This window comes from Triturus cristatus, chromosome 9 (assembly GCF_964204655.1).
Source record: "Triturus cristatus chromosome 9, aTriCri1.1, whole genome shotgun sequence".
NCBI classification, from domain to species: domain Eukaryota; kingdom Metazoa; phylum Chordata; class Amphibia; order Caudata; family Salamandridae; genus Triturus; species Triturus cristatus.
The window spans coordinates 76,537,645-76,562,926 of record NC_140592.1 but is presented as its reverse complement, the minus strand read 5'-3'; the positions used below and the strand labels follow the sequence as shown (position 1 = coordinate 76,562,926).

Genomic DNA, 25,282 nt, shown 5'->3' with positions numbered 1-25,282 from the left:
TTTTGTGCTGATACGTCAACTGGGTGTGAAGAAAAAGAGGGGAGTCCCGAAACACCGATTTCCCATTTTAAAGTCTGAGGAAAGTTTTCTCTCCGATACCCAACAAAAACCACAGAGTTTACATTCCCGTGTAAAGTGTGCATGGCTATGCACTTTAAGTCAGTCTGACCCTTTAGGGGGCAAGACCAAGAGTTATGTGCACATGGTAGTCTGAAATATCTGAAATGGGAGCATGAGCACACAATAGAACAGAATGAGATGAGTTTAATTTCCAGTAATTAAGACTCATTCAAACTGGAACAACCTCAAACATTTAAGGGACCCTTTGTTTAGTATGCCAGATACTGTACAAGATTTGAGGTGGAGCGGGGTTTCCATTTAGTCCTGAGAAGAAGACAGAGAATGGGATGAATCATGGACTCACCCAACAGAGGTAGGGATTCAGGTCAGTCTGAGGTTGGTACAGATTAAATAAAGTTCAGCATAGTGAACTGTTTTCCATGGGTCCGATGGTTGGACCAACCTACAGCAGAAAAAATAGTGAGGGCATATGTTGAGTGTGTGTGACATGATTTTACCAATCTGGGAACAGGTGAAAGAAGATCTGTCTGCTGCCATAGTGGCGGAAGTAGTGCTAGCCCCCTGTAAGGCAATGATGGACATTTAGGACAGTGTTGACCTGCCAGATATCAACTGCCCGTCTCTTTGCTGGGTCTGATACTGCCCTAATGGGATACAGCTGTGGAGGAAGACTCCTCTGGTGGTGCAGTGGATTAAAGCATCAAATACACTGATCAGTGTTGATTTCATGGTCAGGGGTTCAAATCCTGGTGAGTCCACTCAGTGGTTTATCCTTTTGGAATCGATAAAAGGAGTACCATTGAGATGGACAACAACAAATTTCTGTTATTCAGCAACAAGGGACCCTCTGGGTGAACATATGCATTACAAATACACATGATATGGTGTGTAAGTTCCACGGATCATGTCATGGCTGCGTAGAGGTGTGGAATGGATTGGTGTGTATGTCTATGCAGCGTGATGGTGGTCACAAAAATGTGAGGGGGGAGTTGGGCCCCATGAAGGGGCAGTTAAATGCTGGATGGCACTCTGGATGAGTCATATACCTGTGATATTAGGGTTTGGGGGGTTGGAGGGTCGAGGAATGCTTATGGACTTTCCTGTAGGGGTTTTGATTTGTAGTTCAAGAAGCTCTGCTTTAACATATGGCATCTAGTGAACCACTGTGTGGTACAGCCTATTGTTTAAGGTTCTATTATGTTGACCAACCTTATTTTGTGTGATATTTGTTTTCACAAAAACATAAAATTATGTTTTTTGAAAAAAAAGATAGATTCTGGCAATTCTATCAACCAAGTTTTGTTTTTGTCAATGATTGCTAATGACCTTCATTTTATCCCCCAAGTCAATCATACCTATTATCATCGGTGTAGATCAATGTGCTCTTTTTCCTTTTTCCTACATCATCTGCTCATATTCTACTTTACCATCTGACACTCACTCACTGTCAATACGTTTCCTATTGATTAAGAAGTAAGAGTTACATTACAAAGTGTGTCCCCTTGGCACAACTTTTTCAGCTGAAAATTCTTGAAATCAAAAGATTTTCAGAAAAGACTACACACCAAATGTTTTTCGTGAGAAAATACTCCCACTAATTGTGTATTTCATCAGGGTGTGTTTCTGCAATGTCTACGTTTGTGTGATTTTTTTCTCCAGCAATTTCTTTTTAAGTTGCAACCCTGCGAATTTCACGAAGTAAAAGAGATATTGTTAGACCTGGCATCATTGGCGCGGGTTTCCCCTGTATTTTTTGCCTTAACCTCCTGTGTTTTTGCTGTGTGTTGGACTTCGTTTTGATGGTCCAGATGGTTTGGGCACTTTGCCACTGCTGTTCAGTGCCAAAGTGCAAGTGCTCCCTTTGTAAATAGTTGCTATGTATTGGTTATTCCATGATTGGCATATTCGATTTACTAGTCAGTCCCTAGTACAGTGCACTGTGTGTGCCCAGGGCCTGTAAATCAAATGCTACTAGTGGGCTGCAGCACTGATTGTGCCACCCACATAAGAAGCCTGCAAATGTAACTTAGGTCTGCCATTGCAAGAGCCTGTGTGCAGTCTGGTACTGCCATGTCGACCTGGCAAGTGCACCCACTTGCCAGGCCCTAACCTTCCATTTTATTACATGTTTGTACCCCTAAAAGTAAGCCCAAGGTACCGTTGTGGGCAGAGTGCAATGTATGTTAAAGATAGGATATGCCCTGATGTGTGTGGCATTTCCTTACAGTGAAATACTGCCAATTTTGTTTTTCACTATTACACAGCTACCTGCTCCCATAGGATAGAATGGGAAGTTTGTTCATAACATCTTATACACACAACTACCCCTGGGAACAAGGTAGGAAAATAAAGTTTTGATATGCCTGAACTCAGAATGTTAAAAATGCATCTTTTAGTGAGGGTGATTTTTACATTCTGTGTTTGAAAATACCACTTTCAGAAAGTAGGAATTTTCTTGCTCAGCCATCCAGTGTGCTTCTGCCAGGATGTGTATTGACTGTCTAGCTTTAGTGTCACAGGGGCTGGGGAGGTGCAGTGGCTCCAGAGAGTCTGATGAGTCAGGACTGGGCTGAATAGACCTGGGCTGCATTTAGGGGGAGGAGATTTCCTTTCACCTGAATGGGCCTGGTCTTCCTTCCACAATGCTGTCTCCTGCCTGGAAGCTGCTCCAGTGAGGACAGAACTGGTTTTGGCTGGGCACAGAAACTCTCTGCCTTCAGAGAAAAAAGGATTTTACTGTGTAAAAAGAGGAACCCAGGCCCCAAACTTTTAGATCACTTCTGGGGCATCAAGAGGAACCTTTGCCAAAGAGAAGAGCCAGAGAAGCTGAGGAGGAATACTGACCCTTTGCTGTCTGGGGTTGGCCGGCAGTGGCTACTTGCTGCCAAGGAAAGGAGAAAGGAATTTGCTGTTTGCTGTGTTCCCTGCTTGAGGAAGATCTCCAAGGGTGTGAAACTGAGCTTGCCTCCTGTTCTGAAGTCTCAGTGACACAAAGACGTCACCACCAGATCCCCTGAACTTCTTTGCTGGGAGTTCTGACCTGCAAGAGGTGCCTGCTGTTGTTGTCGACCTCTAGAGATCGTTTTCTACTGGGAGCTGGAAAATCAACGCAACACGAGAAGCACGACACATCTGTACTTGTTTACGACGCATCCCCGAAGAAACCATCGTAGCATCTACCGCGGCTCGAGAAATCGCCGCACGCCGCATCAAGTGCAACGATCTCCGAATTCTGAGATCATCGCATCAATTCCGATGCAAGCCCTGCTGAGCAGCTGCAAGAATCCACGCATCGTCCCAGATTGTCGCATCACATCGAGGCACCAAGTCTGTCGCATCTTTGGGGGACACAGTAAGAAACCAATGCATCTCCTCCTCTCCGGTAAGGAACCGGCGCCTCACCTCCCCTGCACCGCAGTAAGGAACCGACGCATCACCTCCCCCGGAGCAAGGAACCTACGCCTCATCTTCCCTGAGTGTAAGGAACTGACGCATCATCTTAACTGCGGCCCTTTTAGTTTGTTTGCGTGAGGCATACAAGGTACTTTTTGTGAAAAGTGTTGCATCTGCAATTTTCTTTAAACAGAACTACCTCTACCATTTGAAAATCGTATTTTTATTACTGCATTGTGGATTTTTGGTGTTTGGTCTTGTTTTGGTTTAGATAAAGATTACTTATTTTTCTAAACTGGTGTGGTGTCCTTTTGTAGTGTTTTCACTGTATTACTGTATGTGTTCACAAATGCTTTACACACTGCCTCTGAGATAAGCCTGTCTGCTTGTGCCAAGCTACCAAGGGCGTGAGCAGGGGTTATTTTAGAAGTGTATCCCCTTTACCCTGACTAGAAGCAAGGGTCCCTATTTGGACAAGGTACCTACCTCTGCCAACTAGATACTCCCATTTCGAAGAGATATAAAAACAAGTTTACAAACTTTGCATCAGGAAACCTTTGCAATTTTACACACCACTTCTTCACTTCCCTCCAGCAGAGCCAGATTCAGCAAATTATCGGTTGAGCCCAGCCACCGTATCAATGGGCAAGTCCATCAAGGCAAAATGCTGTGTGTGGCCACAGGATGCCCACACTCAAGTGTTGCGGGTGCCAGTGGTGCTATGAAGCGTTTGCGCTATATACACATTACGTCATGATGCATTTGTTTCTTTTTGTTTGTGATGACGCTGCACAGCATTGCCAAAAAGCATTTTAGATGCTGTACTGCATCACAAAAAATCATTGGCAAAGGTCCCAGAGGAAAGACCAATTCGCATTGCCAGTGCTGGCTTCCTTTTCCTTTTTCCTCAGTCTTTTTATACCACAAGACTTTCCCTAATTATTTTCCTAATTATTTGCTTCCTCGCTTACCTTTAGTCATTCTTGTCTAGTATGTTATCTTCAACCTTCTATTCTATTTTCAAATTCTATAAGAAATATTATTGGTAAGATTCCCCCAAGATCACAGACAAATGGGGGAACTAGATGTGGGATGGTACTGAGCGATAAGGAATAGTCCAAGGTATGTGCCGAGAAAGATAAAGAATTGAGTAACACTATGTTTAAATTAACACAATTCAACTTCCTCCATCTTATATTTGTTTAAAACATAGGCGGACCACGTTATTCTAGTAAATTTGTTACCCTATTTCTCTTCTGCCTCTCCAGGCCATCTGGCCATCCTATCTTAGAGGTTAGATTTTGCCCACTTGGATTTATTAGCTGCTCATGGGACAGAAATGGCTCTTGTTGCTGCTGTTGACACCACACAATGATCAGTGGTTAATTTGAACTGGTGGGGGTGACCGGTGCTATTTTTGGGGATGAGATGAAATGAAATACCAGTATTTGTAAAGCGCATAGCTACCTCCAAAGTGGTGTCCTGGCGCCGAGGGCCCTCAGGAAGATTAAGCAAGCTATTGCTCAGTGTCACTTGGTGCTGGGCTAACCTCCCTCCGGCACCGGGGATCGAACCGTGAACCCTGTAGTCCGGAGTCAGGCACCCTGGCCGCTGCGCCACACCTCTTCCACAATCAGCACTTATTCATCCTCTTCGGACATTTCCCGACAGCAAGGGAGAGAAAAACACAAAAAAGGGAAAGGAGGAAGGGAATGATGAAGAAACTGTCACAAAGGGAGGAAGTAGGAATCCACAAGAGTGAGAGGGTCAGGGAGTGCCGGGCAGTGGCTTAAAGAGGCCTTTGGTGGATTCAAGACTTGGTATTAGGTGCACTGACATTAAATAGCGTTGGCCATGGGCTACCGAGCAGAGCTTAGGACACTGGCATCCATTTATGATTATTGACTAGGGCAGCTCTTCGCCATAATGTTTTTGGACCTCTCCATGAACTTCGAAACTGAGGATCATATTATCTACATCAATAGGTTGAATTTGATGGGAATCTCATTTCCCATTTTAACCTTCATTTTGGTCTGTTCATTGTGGAGCTCTTCAGGGTTTGGCATCCCATCTTGTTTAAGCCTCTGTGCCACCAGTGAAGAATCTGATTTGATCCTAAGGGAATTCCTTCTTTTAACCATGCGGATGACACACAACTCGTGATTCAACTTAGCAATGGGAATTTGATCTCTCTATATAGACCATAACAACTGCCTCTCCGAGGTTGTCTCATGGATGGTAAACACCCAAAATATCGATTCCAAAATATCGACTGCCCAGAATATTGAAGTTAAAATATAGAGTGGACAGAATATCGACTTATCAAAATATAGATAGGTCAGAATATCGAAATTGGGGTACAAAATATCGATTTCCAAAATATAGACTTTAAAAATATAGAATACCATAATATCGAATTTTAAAATATAGATTACCAGAATATCGATTTTTTTTTTTGTGTTATGTATGGTAGTATATGTGTTAAAATGATGTATTATTTTTGTAATGTATGTTTAATTTATTTCAACAAATGAATGTTATGTAATTTAATTATTGCGTCATTTAATTCCGTAGTGGGTTGTGGGTTTATAGGGGAATAGGGTGGGAAGTAATTTAATTATGGTTAATTAAATGTTAATTATATTTATATGTTTTGATAATAAATTAATTGATAATTAATTATTAATTGGTAATTAATTTGTATTAATTGTTAATTAATTTATATTAATTGATTAATTGATAATTATGTTAAATGTATTTGTTATTATTAGGAGCGGGTTGTGGGTTTGTAGGGGAATTGGGTGGGAAGTAAATTAATTGTAATAAAGTAAATAATTAATTTTGTATTTATGTGTATTGATAATTAATTGATAATTAATTAATAATTGGTAATTAATTTGTATTAATGGGTAAATAATTTGTATGAATTGCTAAATAATTTTTATTATTTGCAAAATTATTTTTAATTGATTAATTGATAATGTTAATTGTATTTTTTATTATTGGGAGTGGGTTGTGGGTTTATAGGGGAATTGGGTGGGAAGTAAATTAATTGTAATAAAGTAAATATAATTTTTTTTTATTTATGTGTATTGATAATTGATAATTAATTTTTAAATGGTAATTAAATATTATTAATTGGTAATACATTTTTATCAATTGGTAATTAATATTTTTAAATGGTAATTAATTGTTATTAATTGGTAATTATTTTTAATTAACTTTTTATCGGTATTGATAATTATTGTAATCTTATTTTAAATTTTAATCATTACTTTCCCTACTTTTGCACTCTCAGGAGTGGGAATAGTATTTTTTACCCTCCGCTATCCAACTCCTTCCCTACTGTTGCACTCACTGGAGTGGGAATAGTCATTTTTACCCTCCTGCTATCCAATGCTTTCCCTACTGTTGCACTCTTTGGAGTGGGAATAGCAATTTTTACCCCTACGCTATCCAACGTTTTCCCTACTGTTGCACTCACTTGAGTGGGAATAGTAATTTTTACCCCTACGCTATCCAACGCGTTCCCTACTGTTGCACTCGCTGGAGTGGGAATAGTAATTTTTCCATTTGCGCTATCCAACGCTTTCCTTACTGTTGCACTCTCTGGAGTGGGAATAGTTAATTTTATCCTCCCGCTATCCAACGCTTTCCATACTGTTGCACTCTTTGGAGTGGGAATAGTAATTTGTACCCCTACGCTATCCAACGCTTTCCCTACTGTTGCACTCACTGGAGTGGGATAGTATTTTTTACCCCTACGCAATCCAATGCTTTCCCTACTGTTGCACTCTCTGGAGTGGGAATAGTAATTGTTACCCTCCCGCTATCCAACACTTTCCCTACTATTGCACTCTCTGGAGTGGGAATAGTAATTTTTACCCCTACGCTATCCAACCCTTTCCCTGCTGTTGCACTCTCTGCAGTGGGAATAGTAATTGTTACCCTCCCGCTATCCAACACTTTCCCTACTGTTGCACTCTCTGGAGTGGGAATAGTAATTGTTACCCTCCCGCTATCCAACGCTTTCCCTACTGTTGCAATCACTGGAGTGGGAATAGTAATTTTTACCCCTGCGCTATCCAACGCTTTCCCTAGTGTTGCACTCTCTGGAGTGGGAATAGTAATTGTTACCCTCCAGCTATCAAACGCTTTCCCTACTGTTGCACTCTCTGGAGTGGGAATAGTAATTTTTACCCCTACGCTATCCAACGCTTTCCCTACTGTTGCACTGTTTGGAGTTGGAATAGTAATTTTTACCCCTACGCTATCCAACGTTTTCCCTACTGTTGCACTCACTGGAGTGGGAATAGTAATTTTTACCTCTTCGCTATCCAACGCTTTCCCTACTGTTGCACTCACTGGAGTGGGAATAGTAATTTTTACGCTCTCACTATCCAACAAAATCTCGACTTTTTTAAATTACTTATATTATGTTTACATTTTAAGCTTTTTTATATTATATTATGTATGTTTTATTTAATTGTTTTTAATATTTAATTAATTTTATATTAATTTTAATACATTTAAAAAATTCGATATTTTGGCTAACTATATTTTGACAGTCTATATTTTGGAATCGATATTTTAGTACTTTCCTGTTTGTAGATAGGGAGTCGATATTCTGTCCGTCTATATTTTGGTGTCGATTTTTTGTGTAGTCGATATTTTGTCCCTCGATATTTAGTCACTGAACCTCATGGACGACCCACGATCTGCTGCTGGAGAACTTTGACATGAGCAAGGTCCTTACCTTTGGTAATCGGCTGACAACTTGGTTATATGTAGCCTGACCCCCAATCCTTGCTCCTATTTCCACTCCTGTAAATACAGTAAAAAATCTTGGGATCACTATTGATCTCCATCTACAATTTCACCCTTGGGGCAACATAATTGCCCTCTTGAGAATCCTCAAAATGATCCCCCCATTTCTTATACTGTTGGTGAATGGGTCATAATGCATGCCACCATTTCATCCTGGCTAGATTACGGTGATGACACACTTCTTGGTTTGGCCAAGTGTCTTCTATCCCAAATCCCATTATTCTGAAACCTTCTGCCCTTCTTCTTCTAAGGCTGCCTAAACAGACCACAGGTAAAGCAATCTTAACAAGCATTGATGCTTGATGCATTGAATACTGGCTAAGTTGTAGAACTTTTCCTTTTACTTCCAGACATGTTTTGCACAGTACCCGCGCTGTTGTACAACATGACTAAATAATATTGACAAAGCTAAATAGCTCTTGCACATGCAAGAGGTATTTGGATTTGTCAATGTATTTTTTATTGTGGGCAAGCAATGGGTGACGGGGTGGGAAGGTTAGAGGGGGCAAGCAACAAAGCGGGACAGAGTGACGGGGGACAAGCAACAACATGACAGGGAGCTGAAGCTGAAAATGTTTTCTTTAAAAGCTCCATGGTGAGGCCAGCTCTGGCTGCACCATAACGCTTTTTATGTTATTACGGTGGATTGTGGTGGGCCAACATGGAAAGTTCGTGGAAGGTGAGAGGGGGCAAGCAACACGAGGTAAAGTAGGAGGAGGGCGGGAGGAACACAACAAGATGATGGATGGCGGGAGGGGCAAACAACTTGATGGACAGTGGAAGGAAGGCGGGGCAGGGCAGCAAGACAATTGACAGCAGGAGGGGGCAGCAGGAGGGCAACAGGGCAAATAATAATGCTGAGCAGGGAGACGGCCTGCAAACACATGCACCCTTGTGCAGTGCTAGAAGTTGAATAAAAAAAAGCACCTCAATCTGACTGTGAGCAGCGGTAGGACACTGACAAAGTAATTAACCAGTACTTTGTCCATGCTCCATCGCAGGGACAAACACATGAAGAGAATGTGAAATCGGTAGGTAATGCTGGAGAAGCAAGGAAACAAAAGTGACAATGAAGTCTGTCTCACTCCTCTTAACTCCATGCACATGGCCCAAACTTTGGCCTTCACAACAGCTGCCATTGAGGCATGGATAGATAATGGATGGTGCCAACAGGTGCTCAGGCCCAGGTCGATCAGAGACTGCTTGAGGTAGGTTACCCAAGGAATCCACTGGATTGTTGATAACCAACAGTATCTCTCAGGGCATCTCTATGCGGTTTCAGTTCATGTGTACCCAAGACTCAAATCCAATATAAAATAGAACGTAACTTGGAAAGATCAGTAAATGCCCTCAGAGCAAGATCAAGTCTCAGGGGCAATAAGGGAGCCCCCCAACCGTGATGCAAAAGGGCCCTTAAAAAGATGTTTTCAGACAACCCCCAGAGAAGACGTATTGCAGTGGCCTAAAAGAACTGCACTACACAGTGCTACACTTCTGATTTGGACATTGTAGATTTCCACTGCTGGAAAAATGGAGTGAAATGGTGCCCTTTTTGCAAACCTATTTAAAGCCGAAGCCCTGTGTTTGGTCACTAAGCAACTCTTGGTAATTTGGGAAGTCCAAGAATCCAAATCGGCATCTCTTTGTCATTTTGGCCACAATCCTGGAGGCAGCTTGTAGGGAGATTTGCCATTCAATCCTGTGGAAATGTAGAAAGGTTCCATGTTTGGAAGCGTTGCCTTGGGACCTGGGGCTGGAAGTAAAGGAGCTGTCACACACCAGCAGTAAAGGATAGACAGAGAGCATGTGTGTAGACAGAGCATCCAGTGCCTGCTCCATCCAGAGATACCGGTGGAGGTATTAAGTTCAGGTCCAGTAACCAGATGAGACAAAGCAGTCACAGGTAGATACTCGCCAGGTTTTTATTTGATAGTCAGCAGGATAGAGACCACCAAATGTACAGCTGGACAGCACAGCATCCACTCGCTCATAAAATTTAAAGCCCAGTTTCCAGAGGTATATGACATGCCTAAGATTCCAAACGTAGGACAGAAATTATATAAAACATCTTCCTCCCAAAACATTAACAATAGATTTATAGCTAGAAAGATTAACATAATACAATCAAACTAAAGAAGAAAACAACTATATATATAATTACTGAGTGATAATACCTGAAATGATAACATTTAGAATCGTAAAAAAAGAAGAAAAGAAATTATGAATGTTTTCTAGAAATATGACATAGCTACTGAATAATGAATCCATCACAAATTCCCTTTGCCATGCAGGCTTCTTCTTGTTAATTACCTTAGATCTTTATTCAAGGGTATTATCACTTCTGAAATTAGGTGATTTATTTCCCACTGAGATTCCAACACTGTGGTGTGTCAACAAACTTCAATAACTTGGGCGTACTCAAGACATCACTAGGTCCAAAATGACTAAATTTGTCTTCACCTCGCTGATTATAAATGGGTCTATAAACAAGGATAGTCCTTTCTTGATAAGACCAGGTTTTCTCACTAACACCTAATCACCAACCATCCCTCACCCACAACTCACAGAATTCTTTACATCATATATATATATATATATATATATATATATATATATATATATATATATATATATATATATATATATATATATATATATATATAGATAATCTACTGGCGGTCGCCAGTAGATAGTTATAGTTAGGACCGTGTTTGTTTCCATAGGAAATCCGCAACATTCTATTTGGAATAACTTTGGCGCCAATTGACGAATCCTCGCGAAATTCTCAAAATAGGTGGGGCGCTCCGCTCCGCACCTTCCCTGAAAGTCTCGGGGGGATTCGTCAAGCGGCGGCTGAGAAAAAGGGGGGGTCCCAAAACGCGTTTTCCCAATGCATTTTTCCATAGGACCTTTAGTCCGAGCTACAGCCCGAACGGCTGAACAGAATTACTTGAAATTTGGCAGAGAGGTAGCCCTCAGGTCAGGGATGTGCCTTTTGAAGGTCTCGTGTAAATCTGTTCAGTATTTCCTGAGAAAATAGCATTTAAATCAATATATATATCTATAGGCGCGCTCCGAGCGCGTACCGTAAGCTTACCGTACGCGCACGCCGCCGTGCACGAGCGCGATTCTTATTGGTTGTTAGAGCTTAGTAAACATTCGAATCGGTCGAAACCAGGAAGTGTCGGCCGCCATTTTGTCTCTCGCAGTCTGAGGGGGTGAAAAACAAAGGTGGAGAACGTGAAAAGGGGGCAGGGTGGACAGTTCCTGACCCCCTAGCCTTTGTCAGGGGGTCCCAAAAGGACCCCCAAGGGCAAAAATTTATTGTAATTTTTTTTCGAAAAATAGCGGAATGCGCGTAGCGTACGCGCACGGCGTAAACGGAAAAATTCCGCGAACTTCGCGTAACGATTCCGCGACTACGCGTACCGTACGCGCACGGCAAACAAATTTTTTCAAAAAGGAAAGCTTAAAATTTTTTTTTTTAAATTGTGAGGTAAGGTTGGCTCTTAAAAGAGCCGTTGTGTTAATACAGGGATAGAGGAAAGAAAGAATGGGAATATTATGACCGTCTACAAACGTGCTGGTCTATCTTATTGTTAATAAGGGAAACACTGGTCTCACCAAAAACAATAAGACCACAACACGTTGTACACCTCATTGAAACCCTCCGAAATCGAGGGTTAATGTCCAGAGGAGCTGAAGAAGGTGATGCTCCCACCTCAGAGGAAGGGCTCAGCTGAGCTGCCGATGATGTACTCGGCTGAGCTTCTGAGGTTGGGCTCCGGTGACTTACTGAAGAGTTTTCTTCAGTATGTCGAGCAAAGGTCCTGGGATGTTTATCCCTAAGGTGTCTCATCATAGAGTGATTTCCAAAGGAATACTTCTTCCTTGGATCTCCTGTAGATAAAACACGGTCACAAAGTCTGCAAGTGACCAATGGAGCATTGACCTTTTTCTGCCCCTCTGGAAAAGTAAAATACTCCCACACAAAAGAATCCTTTTGTTTCCTCCTTCTCTGTCTGATGATGGTGCTGCTAGGCTCACTCTCAGAAGAGGACTGCTGCTCTGCCATTGTATCTCAATGTCAATTCAGCTCCTTCTCCTAGGGGATCTCAAGCAGTAATGAGGGGAATGGGTGTGGTGTGGGAAGTTTCTGGAACTGAAAGTAGTTTCAACCAATGAAAAGTGTTCTTTGTGGATCACATGACCTACCATGCGCACTCCGTAAGCTTACGGTACGCGCTCGTAAACAAGTACGCATGCGCAAACGTGACGTAAATATGCGCTTCCGGAACGCTTACGGAGCGCGTACGTAGGACGCACTCGTGCATGCGCATTACACGCACCCGCGTAACCGCAACGTTGGTTCCGCGCAACGCGCATGCATGTACGCGTATGTCATGTACGTATCACGTAAGCGCACCGTACTTATGACGTACGGAGCGCGTAGCGTCAGCTTACCGTACGCGCATCGTATCACGTAAGCGCACCGTACTTATGACGTACGGAGCGCGTAGCGTCAGCTTACCGTACGCGCACGGCAAAAAATCCATAAAAAAAAAAAATACAAGTTTCAAGGGTTGTAGAAGATAATAACTGTGATGTACAACTGTATGTAAACATTAATTTTTTTAAAATGAACCATTCCATAATGCAGGATATAGTACATATATTATTTTATACATAGGTTACATAGGTTGGATATTATTTTTGACCAAAAATCTCAAAAAAAAAATTGCATTTAAAAAACCTTTGAAATTTACTGAAAAAACCATAGGTTTCACACACGTTATAGTTAGGAATTAGCATTTAAAAAACCTTGCAAATTCACTGAAAAAACCATAGGTTTCACACATGTTATAGTTAGCAGGACATTTCACTCGTGAAAAACCAATGAAATTCCCCCGTTATAGTTAGTGCAGGCAACTATAACTCACGCGACCGCAATCCTCTGCTGATGACGTCATATATTACATCACTGATGACATATGTGTTTTTCTGAAAAAAAAATATTTGTAATATATGTATAGCTAAAAATTAATGGAAGAAGACATGGGTAAATAAGTGTCTAAATACAGTGATGTAATATCTGACGTCATCAGCAGAGGATTGCGGTCGCGTGAGTTATACTTGCCTGCACTAACTATAACGGGGGAATTTCATTGGTTTTTCACAAGTGAAATGTCCTGCTAACTATAACATGTGTGAAACCTATGGTTTTTTCAGTGATATATATATATATATATATATATATATATATATATATATATAAATATTTGTACTTCTTTGGTAATTTCTCCTCTGGGAGGATACATTTACCTTAGCATCAATCACACATTTCAATTTTGTTTTCTCCCAATTTCAAACATGCAGGGTTGACCTTGGTGTATGATCTTCTACCTTTTAGAGAGGAAAGATTCTGATCAAATGCAATTAGGTGTATTTCGGTGTGCCCACCAGGTTTCATGAAAAAAGTTCTTTAAGAAGGGTTTTGGTAGCAATCACCCTTTGAGCACAACTTTTCACATTTCTTTTCATTCGCTCTAGAAGGCCATTGGCTTGTAGTGGTACAGTGCTGCTCTCAAGTGTTCTATAGAAAGACTTGTTAGAAACTCACACACCTAATTGGCAAATAAACAAAACACCATTATCCATAATTAATAATGATCTGGAATACCTTCACAAAACAACTCTTCCTTGAGGAACTCAATCAGCATTCTTGTGTTAACAGTTGCAACACACTTGCACATCATCTGTTTAGATCTTTAATCAAATAGTAATAAAATATAGTGTGACAAAAGGAACAACGCGGACCGTTTTTGGTGAGGTAACTGATGCGAGGTCCCTGCCCCACCTGTGAAAAGCGACCCACTGTGGTAAATGAGACTGTTTGGGGGCTTCACGGCATTGAAAGAACTTCAAAGACCAGAATGCCAGGTAACCACGCCCACTAAAGGCAGGACTATATATCGCCACTACGAGTGTGGTGGAAATTTCAACGGCTGTTCCCCTCGCAAGATGCCAGTGAGCAAGGGCTTTGTAAGCCCGAAACGCGTTTGGCGCATGTAACTGCTGGAAGGTGATGTCTTGTACCCCGCAATCCTCCCCATATCAGAAGGTTAATAAACGCGCTGTGTGTGGCACCTCAACTTTGAGCCTCTTCATTTGGATATATAGCGGCCCGCTCAGGTCGCGAGGCGCCCCGCTGCTGACGCTGCAGCTCCTACCACCGATGATTACAGGTGACAAAAGGAACAACGCGGACCGTTTTTGGTGAGGTAACTGATGCGAGGTCCCTGCCCCACCTGTGAAAAGCGACCCACTGTGGTAAATGAGACTGTTTGGGGGCTTCACGGCATTGAAAGAACTTCAAAGACCAGAATGCCAGGTAACCACGCCCACTAAAGGCAGGACTATATATCGCCACTACGAGTGTGGTGGAAATTTCAACGGCTGTTCCCCTCGCAAGATGCCAGTGAGCAAGGGCTTTGTAAGCCCGAAACGCGTTTGGCGCATGTAACTGCTGGAAGGTGATGTCTTGTACCCCGCAATCCTCCCCATATCAGAAGGTTAATAAACGCGCTGTGTGTGGCACCTCAACTTTGAGCCTCTTCATTTGGATATATAGCGGCCCGCTCAGGTCGCGAGGCGCCCCGCTGCTGACGCTGCAGCTCCTACCACCGATGATTACAGGTGACAAAAGGAACAACGCGGACCGTTTTTGGTGAGGTAACTGATGCGAGGTCCCTGCCCCACCTGTGAAAAGCGACCCACTGTGGTAAATGAGACTGTTTGGGGGCTTCACGGCATTGAAAGAACTTCAAAGACCAGAATGCCAGGTAACCACGCCCACTAAAGGCAGGACTATATATCGCCACTACGAGTGTGTTGGAAATTTCAACGGCTGTTCCCCTCGCAAGATGCCAGTGAGCAAGGGCTTTGTAAGCCCGAAACGCGTTTGGCGCATGTAACTGCTGGAAGGTGATGTCTTGTACCCCGCAATCCTCCCCATATCAGAAGGTTAATAAACGCGCTGTGTGTGGCACCTCAACTTTGAGCCTCTTCATTTGGATATATAGCGGCCCGCTCAGGTCGCGAGGCGCCCCGCTGCTGACGCTGCAGCTCCTACCACCGATGATTACAGGTGACAAAAGGAACAACGCGGACCGTTTTTGGTGAGGTAACTGATGCGAGGTCCCTGCCCCACCTGTGAAAAGCGACCCACTGTGGTAAATGAGACTGTTTGGGGGCTTCACGGCATTGAAAGAACATCAAAGACCAGAATGCCAGGTAACCACGCCCACTAAAGGCAGGACTATATATCGCCACTACGAGTGTGGTGGAAATTTCAACGGCTGTTCCCCTCGCAAGATGCCAGTGAGCAAGGGCTTTGTAAGCCCGAAACGCGTTTGGCGCATGTAACTGCTGGAAGGTGATGTCTTGTACCCCGCAATCCTCCCCATATCAGAAGGTTAATAAACGCGCTGTGTGTGGCACCTCAACTTTGAGCCTCTTCATTTGGATATATAGCGGCCCACTCAGGTCGCGAGGCGCCCCGCTGCTGACGCTGCAGCTCCTACCACCGATGATTACAGGTGACAAAAGGAACAACGCGGACCGTTTTTGGTGAGGTAACTGATGCGAGGTCCCTGCCCCACCTGTGAAAAGCGACCCACTGTGGTAAATGAGACTGTTTGGGGGCTTCACGGCATTGAAAGAACTTCAAAGACCAGAATGCCAGGTAACCACGCCCACTAAAGGCAGGACTATATATCGCCACTACGAGTGTGGTGGAAATTTCAACGGCTGTTCCCCTCGCAAGATGCCAGTGAGCAAGGGCTTTGTAAGCCCGAAACGCGTTTGGCGCATGTAACTGCTGGAAGGTGATGTCTTGTACCCCGCAATCCTCCCCATATCAGAAGGTTAATAAACGCGCTGTGTGTGGCACCTCAACTTTGAGCCTCTTCATTTGGATATATATATATATATATATATATATATATATATATATATATATATATATATATATATATATATATATATATATATATATATATATATATATATATTTGTACTTCTTTGGTAATTTCTCCTCTGGGAGGATACATTTACCTTAGCATCAATCACACATTTCAATTTTGTTTTCTCCCAATTTCAAACATGCAGGGTTGACCTTGGTGTATGATCTTCTACCCTTTAGAGAGGAAAGATTCTGATCAAATGCAATTAGGTGTATTTCGGTGTGCCCACCAGGTTTCATGAAAAAAGTTCTTTAAGAAGGGTTTTGGTAGCAATCACCCTTTGAGCACAACTTTTCACATTTCTTTTCATTCGCTCTAGAAGGCCATTGGCTTGTAGTGGTACAGTGCTGCTCTCAAGTGTTTTATAGAAAGACTTGTTAGAAACTCACACACCTAATTGGCAAATAAACAAAACACCATTATCCATAATTAATAATGATCTGGAATACCTTCACAAAACAACTCTTCCTTGAGGAACTCAATCAGCATTCTTGTGTTAACAGTTGCAACACACTTGCACATCATCCGTTTAGATCTTTAATCAAATAGTAATAAAACATAGTGTGACAAAAGGAACAACGCGGACCGTTTTTGGTGAGGTAACTGATGCGAGGTCCCTGCCCCACCTGTGAAAAGCGACCCACTGTGGTAAATGAGACTGTTTGGGGGCTTCACGGCATTGAAAGAACTTCAAAGACCAGAATGCCAGGTAACCACGCCCACTAAAGGCAGGACTATATATCGCCACTACGAGTGTGGTGGAAATTTCAACGGCTGTTCCCTTCGCAAGATGCCAGTGAGCAAGGGCTTTGTAAGCCCGAAACGCGTTTGGCGCATGTAACTGCTGGAAGGTGATGTCTTGTACCCCGCAATCCTCCCCATATCAGAAGGTTAATAAACGCGCTGTGTGTGGCACCTCAACTTTGAGCCTCTTCATTTGGATATATAGCGGCCCGCTCAGGTCGCGAGGCGCCCCGCTGCTGACGCTGCAGCTCCTACCACCGATGATTACAGGTGACAAAAGGAAAGACGCGGACCGTTTTTGGTGAGGTAACTGATGCGAGGTCCCTGCCCCACCTGTGAAAAGCGACCCACTGTGGTAAATGAGACTGTTTGGGGGCTTCACGGCATTGAAAGAACTTCAAAGACCAGAATGCCAGGTAACCACGCCCACTAAAGGCAGGACTATATATCGCCACTACGAGTGTGGTGGAAATTTCAACGGCTGTTCCCCTCGCAAGATGCCAGTGAGCAAGGGCTTTGTAAGCCCGAAACGCGTTTGGCGCATGTAACTGCTGGAAGGTGATGTCTTGTACCCCGCAATCCTCCCCATATCAGAAGGTTAATAAACGCGCTGTGTGTGGCACCTCAACTTTGAGCCTCTTCATTTGGATATATAGCGGCCCGCTCAGGTCGCGAGGCGCCCCGCTGCTGACGCTGCAGCTCCTACCACCGATGATTACAGGTGACAAAAGGAACAACGCGGACTGTTTTTGGTGAGGTAACTGATGCGAGGTCCCTGCCCCACCTGTGAAAAGCGACCCACTGTGGTAAATGAGACTGTTTGGGGGCTTCACGGCATTGAAAGAACTTCAAAGACCAGAATGCCAGGTAAAAACGCCCACTAAAGGCAGGACTATATATCGCCACTATGAGTGTGGTGGAAATTTCAACGGCTGTTCCCCTCGCAAGATGCCAGTGAGCAAGGGCTTTGTAAGCCCGAAACGCGTTTGGCGCATGTAACTGCTGGAAGGTGATGTCTTGTACCCCGCAATACTCCCCATATCAGAAGGTTAATAAACGCGCTGTGTGTGGCACCTCAACTTTGAGCCTCTTCATTTGGATATATAGCGGCCCGCTCAGGTCGCGAGGCGCCCCGCTGCTGACGCTGCAGCTCCTACCACCGATGATTACAGGTCACAAAAGGAACAACGCGGACCGTTTTTGGTGAGATAACTGATGCGAGGTCCCTGCCCCACCTGTGAAAAGCGACCCACTGTGGTAAATGAGACTGTTTGGGGGCTTCACGGCATTGAAAGAACTTCAAAGACCAGAATGCCAGGTAACCACGCCCACTAAAGGCAGGACTATATATCGCCACTACGAGTGTGGTGGAAATTTCAACGGCTGTTCCCCTCGCAAGATGCCAGTGAGCAAGGGCTTTGTAAGCCCGAAACGCGTTTGGCGCATGTAACTGCTGGAAGGTGATGTCTTGTACCCCGCAATCCTCCCCATATCAGAAGGTTAATAAACGCGCTGTGTGTGGCACCTCAACTTTGAGCCTCTTCATTTGGATATATAGCGGCCCACTCAGGTCGCGAGGCGCCCCGCTGCTGACGCTGCAGCTCCTACCACCGATGATTACAGGTGACAAAAGGAACAACGCGGACCGTTTTTGGTGAGGTAACTGATGCGAGGTCCCTGCCCCACCTGTGAAAAGCGACCCACTGTGGTAAATGAGACTGTTTGGGGGCTTCACGGCATTGAAAGAACTTCAAAGACCAGAATGCCAGGTAACCACGCCCACTAAAGGCAGGACTATATATCGCCACTACGAGTGTGGTGGAAATTTCAACGGCTGTTCCCTTCGCAAGATGCCAGTGAGCAAGGGCTTTGTAAGCCCGAAACGCGTTTGGCGCATGTAACTGCTGGAAGGTGATGTCTTGTACCCCGCAATCCTCCCCATATCAGAAGGTTAATAAACGCGCTGTGTGTGGCACCTCAACTTTGAGCCTCTTCATTTGGATATATAGCGGCCCGCTCAGGTCGCGAGGCGCCCCGCTGCTGACGCTGCAGCTCCTACCACCGATGATTACAGGTGACAAAAGGAACAACGCGGACCGTTTTTGGTGAGGTAACTGATGCGAGGTCCCTGCCCCACCTGTGAAAAGCGACCCACTGTGGTAAATGAGACTGTTTGGGGGCTTCACGGCATTGAAAGAACTTCAAAGACCAGAATGCCAGGTAACCACGCCCACTAAAGGCAGGACTATATATCGCCACTACGAGTGTGGTGGAAATTTCAACGGCTGTTCCCCTCGCAAGATGCCAGTGAGCAAGGGCTTTGTAAGCCCGAAACGCGTTTGGCGCATGTAACTGCTGGAAGGTGATGTCTTGTACCCCGCAATCCTCCCCATATCAGAAGGTTAATAAACGCGCTGTGTGTGGCACCTCAACTTTGAGCCTCTTCATTTGGATATATAGCGGCCCGCTCAGGTCGCGAGGCGCCCCGCTGCTGACGCTGCAGCTCCTACCACCGATGATTACAGGTGACAAAAGGAACAACGCGGACCGTTTTTGGTGAGGTAACTGATGCGAGGTCCCTGCCCCACCTGTGAAAAGCGACCCACTGTGGTAAATGAGACTGTTTGGGGGCTTCACGGCATTGAAAGAACTTCAAAGACCAGAATGCCAGGTAACCACGCCCACTAAAGGCAGGACTATATATCGCCACTACGAGTGTGGTGGAAATTTCAACGGCTGTTCCCCTCGCAAGATGCCAGTGAGCAAGGGCTTTGTAAGCCCGAAACGCGTTTGGCGCATGTAACTGCTGGAAGGTGATGTCTTGTACCCCGCAATCCTCCCCATATCAGAAGGTTAATAAACGCGCTGTGTGTGGCACCTCAACTTTGAGCCTCTTCATTTGGATATATAGCGGCCCGCTCAGGTCGCGAGGCGCCCCGCTGCTGACGCTGCAGCTCCTACCACCGATGATTACAGGTGACAAAAGGAACAACGCGGACCGTTTTTGGTGAGGTAACTGATGCGAGGTCCCTGCCCCACCTGTGAAAAGCGACCCACTGTGGTAAATGAGACTGTTTGGGGGCTTCACGGCATTGAAAGAACTTCAAAGACCAGAATGCCAGGTAACCACGCCCACTAAAGGCAGGACTATATATCGCCACTACGAGTGTGGTGGAAATTTCAACGGCTGTTCCCCTCGCAAGATGCCAGTGAGCAAGGGCTTTGTAAGCCCGAAACGCGTTTGGCGCATGTAACTGCTGGAAGGTGATGTCTTGTACCCCGCAATCCTCCCCATATCAGAAGGTTAATAAACGCGCTGTGTGTGGCACCTCAACTTTGAGCCTCTTCATTTGGATATATATATATATATATATATATATATATATATATATATATATATATATATATATATATATATATATTTGTACTTCTTTGGTAATTTCTCCTCTGGGAGGATACATTTACCTTAGCATCAATCACACATTTCAATTTTGTTTTCTCCCAATTTCAAACATGCAGGGTTGACCTTGGTGTATGATCTTCTACCTTTTAGAGAGGAAAGATTCTGATCAAATGCAATTAGGTGTATTTTGGTGTGCCCACCAGGTTTCATGAAAAAAGTTCTTTAAGAAGGGTTTTGGTAGCAATCACCCTTTGAGCACAACTTTTCACATTTCTTTTCATTCGCTCTAGAAGGCCATTGGCTTGTAGTGGTACAGTGCTGCTCTCAAGTGTTCTATAGAAAGACTTGTTAGAAACTCACACACCTAATTGGCAAATAAACAAAACACCATTATCCATAATTAATAATGATCTGGAATACCTTCACAAAACAACTCTTCCTTGAGGAACTCAATCAGCATTCTTGTGTTAACAGTTGCAACACACTTGCACATCATCCGTTTAGATCTTTAATCAAATAGTAATAAAACATAGTGTTCACTTTGAGGCAATAAATCAAATGGACCTATGGTTGCTAAAAGAATGAGGGGCACAGTGCGTGATTCTGAACTTGTCATGGTTCGCACACTGCCAAACGTCCTTTACCACACCCTTTCTCTGACGATCCATTACAGGCCACCAATATCACTGAAGCTGTCTTGCCTTCATTAGATTCCTACAGAGTAGTCAAACCTTGCTCCTTTCTTGAGCAGAGTTCCCTTAGGTTGTGACAAATTAGCAAAGACCTTTGGGCACACATGAGTGTACCTGGCCCCCATTCTCTGTAGGAGGCGCTCCAATAATGCTCTTTGCCTAATCTATCTTAGGGCTTATCCCCTCTTCTGAGATGGTATGTCCAAAATATGTAACTGAAGTCACTTGAAATACACATTTTTCTTTTTTGAGGGTGAGCTCCAAACTTTGAAATCTACTCAAAACCATTTTTAAAGTTTTATCGTTCCAAAACCTGTCTCTACCATATATCATATATCAAGATGTTGTTGTGAAAAATTAGGACCCTTGGTAGACCATCAAGTAGTATCTTCCCCACCCTCTAAAAACATGCAGCTGCACACACTAATTCAAAGAGCATTCATAAAACAACCTGCATGCTCCCAGAAGTGTAACAAAGAAGGTTACGTCTTTGGACTTCATGCAGAGAAGTTTGGTGAAATGCAGAAGATAGATCCATTACACTAAACAATTTTGCATCATTTACCATTGCAAGGGTCTCTGTGCTATTTGGTAATGGCTGTAGGTCTTCCCCGATGTGCTTATTCAAATCATGCAGGTCAACACACATTCTGATTTTCTTTCCTCAATTCTTCATCACTGAAACTACTGGGGCAAGCCAATCAAAAGACTCAATTTCTTCTTTCACACTAAAGCACAGTAATTTACGTAGCTCTTCATTAAGTGGTCCCAACATCATGTTGAAAACTTGCGCTCACAATGACCACTCTTCCCACATTTTTTCCAAGTCGCAAACTTAACAAAGCAACCTGGACTGTTAGAAAAATGACCTTCACTCCCACACCCTAAATACCTGATCCGTTGAGCCTTACATTCTTTGTTGAGAACTCTATCGTCAACGTTAGTGCGTTAAATAGAGTCATTATGGTTGTCTTGTGTTGTAATTTCATTTCCAAATTCACTCGATTCACTCACATTTTTCTGCTTACATTTATAATTGCATTTTCTATTCCATCGAGTACAGCTGCAGCCTCCTTGGGATTAGGATTTTTGGCGAGAAGTTTCTCTTGCACCTTTTGGTTATTGATACATCTCACCATTGATCTCTTATTAGCAAGTCTTTAAGAGTATCAGATTCACAACTATGTGCCTATGTTTTTAAGTATGCTACATAACTTCCAATTTTCTCAGAATTCTCTTGAACCCTCGTTAGAAATTTGTGTCTCTCCAAAACTATATGTATCTGTGATATAAAGTGTCTCTCCAACATGAAAACTGATATGTCATACACTGTGCTGGGTCCTCTTTCGGCATTGCCCACAGGAACAACATCCAGATTCTCATAGATTTTTTCCTGTCAACTCCCAAATTATGAAGTAAAATAGTCTGCTTCCTGATTGCAGAGTACCTTTCCCCACCGATTGCTAGTAAAAAACAGTTGAAAAATTGCTTCCAATGATTCCAAGGTAACAGAGGATTACCATTTTCTGAGAGAAACTACGGATGTTGAGATATATTAGCTGCCACTTTAGCTCAATAAATATGAAATGTGGATGATTACAGTCAAATTACTATTTGTTGATGGATTCACAGATGATAGACAAGGTTACAGTTGGTAAGTCCTCAGAAGTTTGCCAATAAAATTATGCGGAATCATGACATGGACCATCACCAGAGTTCAATTCAATTTTCAAGCATTTAGTTTTAAAATACCTCCACCACACTTCTATCAACAGTGCCTTTTGTCATTTGTTGAGAGATGGCACTGAATCACAAAAAATGTCAATACTTTCAATTGTTTTGATAGTTGAGAAGATGGAATAGAAACAAATGATATTGAGGATGAATGCTCCTTCAGCAACGTGTCCTTCAAACATGCATTTGCGATGCATGAGAAGTGTCATGTGAGTTACACTTATGCTACCAGCCTGACATGCATTATCAGTAGTGAGAGTTGTATATTCTAAAACTGTACTCATGCCAATGAACCAGTGCACTTTACAGTTAACGCAGTTGACTCCTAGGGGTGCATGTATAGAACAGTGCTTCCCCTCACACCTGTACCTCCTGGTACACCAAAATGAGGTTAAATCAAGATGACATGCTGAATCTAGTAGATGGTTAGATCTTCAACACACCTGGAAATTCAAAGAATGAGTGCATATAGTTGAGACTGCATGTACAAACGTTGTATGGTGTCACTGTGTTTGTGCAGACATGTGGTGGTAGGGGCTCATGTCCAAGGAAGTTGCAAGACTTGCACGTCTTAGAATGTTGTGGAATTATAGTCACAACCTAGTTGTTGCCTCGTTTCTTTTTTAACATGAGGTGTGGAGAGCCTAATTTCTCGACCCGTTGCAGAGATTTTTGGACTTCAATATGTTGCCTCTGTGAGTCTGATTAGGTATTGGATGGTTTAACAAGTTGTTATTGAGTGAATGTGTGCGCTAGACATGTTGGAGATGGAGTAATTTCAAATGATTGTTCCCAAACTTTATATGCAATGGAATGGCTATTCTTTGTTTTGTTTGAAAGAACTGGAGACAGCACAGCAACAACACGCTCAAAAGCTTCTATGAACGAGAATCCAGAAGCATATGAAATGTCTAGCATTCCAATCGCAGGACAGCAATTACACAGTATTAGACATGACACAGGATGGAGCAGGAGAACAAAATGAAGCTGTAACCGATTGTGATTGCGGTTCTGGATATTAATGACAATTCATCCATTTTTATCACCAATTAAATAGTTTTACATGTGAATGAGAATACAGCACCAGTGTGCGGTATGTTCTGCCTCATGCTCAAGACACAGACGTGGGAATAAACTCGCTGCAGGGCTATCAGCTCAGCAACAATACACCATGTCTTGCAGTATGTGAAAAGGGGGCGAGATGGTGAAAAACTTAGCGAACTTGTCCTGGAAAAGTCACCAGACAGGGAAAAACAGGAAGTTGACAAACTAACCCTAACAGCCACACACTGAGGAGAACCGGTCAGATCGGGCAATCACAGTGAACGGGGGAGGCGGCCTGCAAACACATGCACTCCTATGGAATACTAGAAATAGAGCTAAAAAACAAGTACCGTAATCTGAGCGTGAGAAGTGGAAGTACATATTAATGAGTACAGTACTTGATCCATGCTCCAGCAAAGGGACAAACACATAAAGAGAATGAAAAAGGAAAGTGGCAGGTGGTGACCAGCGAGAAGAAAGGAAATGAGAGTGATGATGAAGCCAACCAATGGTAAGTGATGGCGGGCTCTAAGCCTGTTTTTTTTGTGTTTACATTTTTTATTGAATTTTATCATGAAATACAGAGTAACACAGAAATAATAAAACAATGAATTATTGATAATATTAAATACATATGTTGATGATAAATATGAACGAATAAATAAGAAATCATATTATATATAAATATTAAAATGAATAAATAAGTGAGTAGATATATGGTATAAAGAACATGAATAAGAACTGGATATTATACATATTATAATATATAAAATATGAATAAATCTAAATATAAAAGAGAATGACTTTGTACAAGAAAATTAAAATAATTAGTTCAGAGCACAAACATTAAATAAAAAAAAGGGGAGGAGAAAATTGATATGAAAAGTGGAAGAAAGAAGAAAAGAAGAGAAAAGAGATAAAGTGTAAAGAAGAGAATAAGAGAACAGTGAGAGATAATAGAGCCAGACGAAGGGAGGGAGGAGAAGGAGGACGGGAGTGGGGGAAATAAATTGATGAAGGATAAAGGAAAGGGAAAAAGAAAAGAAATACACAAAATATAAAATAATGAATTAGTTAATTTAAGTGTTTGCATTAGGAGAGAGAGTGGAGTTGGCATCAGTGTTAATTTCAGTTTTTAAAAAAGAAGACCAGGTTTGGAGAAATACATCAACTTGATCTTGAAGGTTATAAATTGTGCGCTCATGTAGGGCTGTTTGCATCATTGCCACCAGCCATTCTTCCTGAGAGGGTGGAGAAGGAGACTTCCAATGATGCAAAATTGAAAATTATATGAACTATGTCACAACCAGAGGTGGAACATCTCCAGCAATTAGTGTGTG

At 42.9% G+C, this 25,282-nt stretch overlaps 1 protein-coding gene across 1 annotated transcript in view; it reads right to left on the bottom strand.

Moving 5' to 3' along the window:
- FAM194C (family with sequence similarity 149 member C) overlaps nucleotides 1–25,282 on the bottom strand; it is a 269,174-nt gene that overhangs the window by 159,725 nt on the left and 84,167 nt on the right. The window lies entirely within an intron of this gene.